Below are 6,000 nucleotides of genomic sequence, written 5' to 3'. Positions count from 1 at the left end.
TACGGGCTCGGCCCACACTCTAGTGCTAAAATCTCGTCTACACGGGTCGGCCTTGGTGCCTTAGACCCGTTCCTACTGGAAGGAAACTCACCTCGAAATAGCTGCTGGTCTGTGTGGGAATTGACTGTCTGCTACTGCTGCTGCTGCTCCGGAAATCCTCCAGCTATAATTCCCACAAAACACTCAATCAAACACCGCTAACTGACCCTCGGGTAAATTGACCATTTTACCCTTGATCAAGTTAAAAGTCAAAGCCAAAGTCATCTTTCAGTTGACCCGACTCGCCGAGTTGGCTTCCCAACTCGCCGAGTCCTTATCCAATCAATTGTCCTGCAACCCGTCTCTACTCGTCGAGTTGGGCGTTGACTCGACGAGTTCTCCTTCTAAACTGATATCCAAGTCCTTCATCCTACTCGCCGAGTTGTATGAACAACTCGCTGAGTTCATCTTCATCCGATGAACATTTTATGCTGTGACTCGCCGAGTTGTATGAACAACTCGCTGAGTTTGTTCTTGATCAAAGAAGATTGCCTTGAACTCGCCGAGTCAGGGCGTTGACTCGCCGAGTTCCTTCATGGGTGAGTTCGACTACCAACTCACCGAGTCCAACCAGGACTCACTACTCAACTCGACACAACGAAAAGGGGACAAACTCGGAGACTCGTGACTAGACTCGCCGAGTCAGATGAGCGACTCGCCGAGTCTGCTTCATGTAAAATCCATATACGCGATTTTGCTCGAATCCAGTCCATGCCATTCATAGATCTGGGCTCCTAGGGCCTGGTTTACATGTAAAGTTTCCAACTTTACGTGTAGATCATCACCAATAAAGGTTCTAAGGCTCAAAGTGCACCAAAAGGGGTAGATCTAGGGCTTGTGTGCAATATGACTCCATGAAGGCAGTAGATCCAAGCTCCAGGGACTGAATAGGGTCTAGATCTAAAGGCTGACAACTTGAATCAACCAATAATGCACAACCAAGCTTGGGACATGGTTCAATAAGGACTTTAATGGAGTAATAAGCATAGAAACAGAGGGAAAACGAGTTATACCTCCAAGAAATTACTGAGAGAACACGAAGATGCTTGGCTTCCTTCCCTTCCTCTTGATCTAATCCTCTTCCTTCCCAAAATCTTCAAGGAAACACACTAAAAAGCCTCAAACTCACAAAAACAAGGGCTAGAATGTATGGAGAGCTTCTAAGGGTGAAGGGGGTGGAGTTGGGGTGCAAATGGTCGTTTAAATAGGGTGCAAACCCTTGGAAATTAGGGTTTCATCAGACAACGCGGACTCGCCAAGTCCATAATATGGACTCGCCGAGTCGCCAACTTAACCGCGTCCCAAGTCTCGTCTCTACTCGGCGAGTCGGACCTCCAACTCGCCAAGTCCAAGGCCAATAATACAAAATACTCAGATAAATATTACATACCAGGAACCAGGTGCTACACTTTTCCCCAAAGGAACCATCTATTAATTCCTAAAGGAATCATAATCTTGTCCCTGAAGGAACCTCTATCTCATTCTCAAAGGAATCATAATCTTGTTCCCGAAGGAACCATCTACCAATTCCCGAAGGAATCATAATCTTTTCCCATAAGGAACCGTCTATTAATTCCCGATGGAATCATAATCTTGTGCCCGAATGAACCGTCTATTAATTCCCGAAGGAATCATAATCTTGTCCCTAAAGGAACCGTCTATTAAGTCTTAAAGGAATCATAGTCTTGTCTTGGAAGGAATCATCTATCTCTACATCTCTATCTCTAATATGTGATTCATAACATAACATTTGTACCATGGAAAATCTATCTTTGTATCTCATTAGGAGATCTTCTACTACACATCTAGTACTTAACTCATTAAGTACTTTTTCTTTATCTATGTCTATTAATATATGCATTCTCCACCATACCATCCATGTATACACATAGATACATGCACTCATTCATAGGATTATTGTACATATAATCTCATTCTATCTTTATCTACTCTCAAGGGTATTACTCATAATACTCTTGTTCTTTCTCTATACATCTATACATACTTTGACTATACACACACGCTCAGATACATGATTCTTACATATAATTATATACATATATATATATATATATGTGTATATATATATATATATATATATAACAACATAGAGAGTGTGTGTGTGTGTGAAAGTTATAACTCAGCTTATTAGTTAGTGAGGACTAACTACCCTTCTTGGCTCATATTTTCAATTGATGCATTCTTGATCCATCTTCTTGCTCACGACCTATTCGTACATACATACAAGCATCTTAATACTTCTCTTAGCATACTACATACTAAGAGCTTATTGAATCTTTAGGTCAAAATAACCACTTAATGGATCTTAATTCTAATTTCTCATTTTCTATCTCTTAATCTAATCCAAACAATGAATTAAGCACCACCATAATACATAATTCATTATAATTTAATCTAATGCATAAATTTATCAATTACTAGTAAGGGTTTCAAATTCTAGCTTCATATACATAGATTTCACCATTGAAATCGCACATAAAGCTTGTCCAAAGCTTCCAAACACTCTTAATAACATACTAATTGAGTTACAATTCTAATAAATCAAACAATCTAACCAAATATAGCAACTTCACCAAAATAGAGAAATGTTACCTTATTGTGGAGAGGATCAAAATCACAACCATTCATCAGCACTAACTCCCCCTGGCACCCTCGTAGCTGCAAAATCGCCCCTCATCAACACTCCATCGAATTGGAAGAGTAATGGGTCGAGAATGAGCTCTAACAGCTTTAAAACTTGTGTTCTGAGTGCATAACTGCACCGCAACCCTATATATACTGTGTCGCAACGACCATTTGAACCGGGAGCAAAGGCGGTCATTTAATTGCTACATGCCCACATCATAGGCATCTGCTTGCCACGCCGTAGTACTCTTCCTCAAAGGCATCCTACTTTGGTTATCGCAATGTGCGACCCATATATCGCACCGCAGGGCAAAGTATAATGTCATTTCTCTTACAAAGAACTCAAGCTGTGTCGTGGTAATCTACCCACCACATTGCGATACCGACTTGACAACAACCATTTGGTTGATTCCATTCCAACTTTGGGACAGATCTTGTCCTAACTTCTAACCTTCATAACTTCATCATTTCTTACCCGTTTTTAGTGGTTTTTATATCCATGTGAAAGTAGGAACATACTCTACGCTTCTCATTGACTTTGTAGCACCCTGTTTTCACTTTATAGTAGAATTCAATATAAATCGTTTGTTTATAAATTTTGAAGTATAGATATATCAATTTTTAGACAAAGTAATCATCATGAGCGTGTAGGAAACATCAATAAAACTTCCATAGATATATAGAACACTTGAATCTGACTTCGTATGGAGAAGTTATTATTGTTTGAAATTTTACGTCCAACCTTATACGGAAAAGTGTGTCGTAAAATATGAAGAGAAAAATAGACCACATGGTATATGACTAGTTGATTGATAGAGAAGAGAAAAATCCACAGATGAATCGATTTTAGATTACCTTCAATGATTTAAGCCCTAACTTATTAATATCATGACTAGAAAATCGATACCAAAGCTTTATCGACAATCGATTTTGATGAACTGATTTGTTAGAAATCGATTCTCAGCTAGGCATGTATTTGTGATCCATGAGCTTAATTAATTTTTTTCAATTAATGATGAAATATCGATGGTTGACAGAGATGAGAGGGAGGCTGTAGGATCTTCGGCGAAGAGAATGGTAGGTCGATGTATGAGTGGTCTTCTATAGACATATGGATGAAGGAGAAATGACCGCACCTTCAATGGATTTGAGATGATCGACAACAACGAATCCTAGACCGTGTTGGTCGTCGATACAGGTAGTGGTGGGCGTTGGAGGTGGAGGCGGAGGCGGAGGGAAGTGCCGATGAAATTAGGGAGGAAGTCGATGGAGTCAATGAAGAATCAGGAAAAAGGAATGAGCGATAGAAAGAGACTAATTAGGGATCTAATATGTTTATATGGGGGATAATTTCTAAATCCCCAAAATGTCCTTATGTTATTTTTTTGAGATACCATTCTGTGTTTTTTTTCCATTTATTTACAAAAATGTCATAAAAGATCTTAGCCCTTAATTTTTTTAATCTAAAGGTCCACTTTTAGTTCCATATATATATATATATATATATATATATATATATATATATATATATATATATATATATATATATATATATATATATAGAGAGAGAGAGAGAGAGAGAGAGCTAGGTTCAAATGTTTTTAGCAACTATTGTGTGCCTAAATGCACCAATGAGAATTCAAAAAATAATAAATAATTAAATAGATCATTAAAGGGTATTTTAGACATTTTGTACTTTTAATAAAGGAAATCATTTAATTGAAATCTTGCAATTAAGGAAATAAGTAAACATATTTGACATACTCTCTCTTTATCTTATGTCCTCTCTTTATATTGTCTACGGTTCTTTTTCACCTACAGGGAGGATGAAATCAAAATGAGGAGGCTGTTACCTTAGCTTAAGCCGCCAAGAGACACCCCCACCCCCTGAGGATCGTTGCTGATGTCTACGCTTCACCTTCGTTTCCTGCCTGGTACATGTCTTGTGTTTCCTGTTATCTATTTCCTCACTCTTAACGACTAATCCCTTGGCTCCAATCACCATTGATGCTCTTACGCCTTCCTCACTGTATGCTGGAGACGAAGGTCCAGGACACCTTGCGTCCCTCTGTCGTAACGTAGAACAAGATGCTTTAATGGCACATGTCTTACACCCAACAATTTGGTTTTTATGGTCTTTTTCTGTCTTCATCAATAACTCAATTTTATCTCATTTTTTTTTTTGCAATTTCCCCCTTATATTGGTTCTCGTAACAGCTTCAATTTAAAGAAATTGAAGGAATTAAAAGCTATTTATCTATCGATTGTATAAGATGTATGGGATTTGAGATCTTGATGTGGCTAGGTAGGAGTTTTTGTTGGTCCACCACATGTTCGATGAAATGATTAACAAACAATATTGGGTTAAACCTGATGACAATGAATCCAGTTTCAACTATTGACTTAAGATTTATCCACATGATGGAAACTGGAATGGTGAATGTGGTGTGCAAAGGGAAAACCTTTCCCAACTCGACATTTCCTACCTATTATCCTTCTTTGTTTATTTCTTAATAATTTATTTAATGTAGCTCAAGTTATGGGTTTTCATTCAAATTAGTTCTCAATCTATCATCTGTGATTGAGTTTGAGTTTTTATTTGATTGATTTTGTTGTAGAGTCAAGTCAGGGGTTGTTGGTGACAATCAATTATACGAGGGCATTACCAAATCATCATTATAATGAAAGAGTGAAGCAGGTCATACTAGACAGGTAAAGCCACTAAAACACTCATTAAAATCATTTAGTTGACCTATAAATTCTTTCAGAATAAGGGCAATATTATTTTATAATAAAGAGGGCTTTAGTTTGACGAATGCTACTATTCTTCCAGAATGAAGAAGGGTAATATTCTTCACATGTAATCCTGCAAATTGATCATACTTAGACAACCAAAAAAGGCACAAAAGCTTTAATTTTATTCTTTTACAATGATTGTTTTCTAAGAATGAACTCGAGTTTTATTCTTTATTTTTTTCTTTATATCAAAATGTAAACACGTGTTCATTCTATGATGATATAAATATTACATAAAACATGTGTTGCTAGTAATTTTGAAAAAATACATTTATACATGCTTTAGAATGTTTATGCATATAGAAGAAAAGACTATGATTTAAGTTCATTATGTAAGAATATTATTGTTGTATTCTGATAGAATTGTAGTTAATTATTTGTATGTTTAATGTGCAGTTGTTACAAGTGTATCACTACAAATTACTTGGCAATGAATTTGTAGTAGAAATGACTTGAAGAATGGCTTGAAGACCTGATGGGAAAGACTTGAAGAATGAATTAAAGAATGACTACACTCAC

This window comes from Lactuca serriola, chromosome 9 (genome assembly GCF_051521515.1).
Source record: "Lactuca serriola cultivar US96UC23 chromosome 9, Lser_US96UC23_V15, whole genome shotgun sequence".
NCBI classification, from domain to species: Eukaryota; Viridiplantae; Streptophyta; class Magnoliopsida; order Asterales; family Asteraceae; genus Lactuca; species Lactuca serriola.
Note: the sequence above shows the minus strand (reverse complement) of the source record.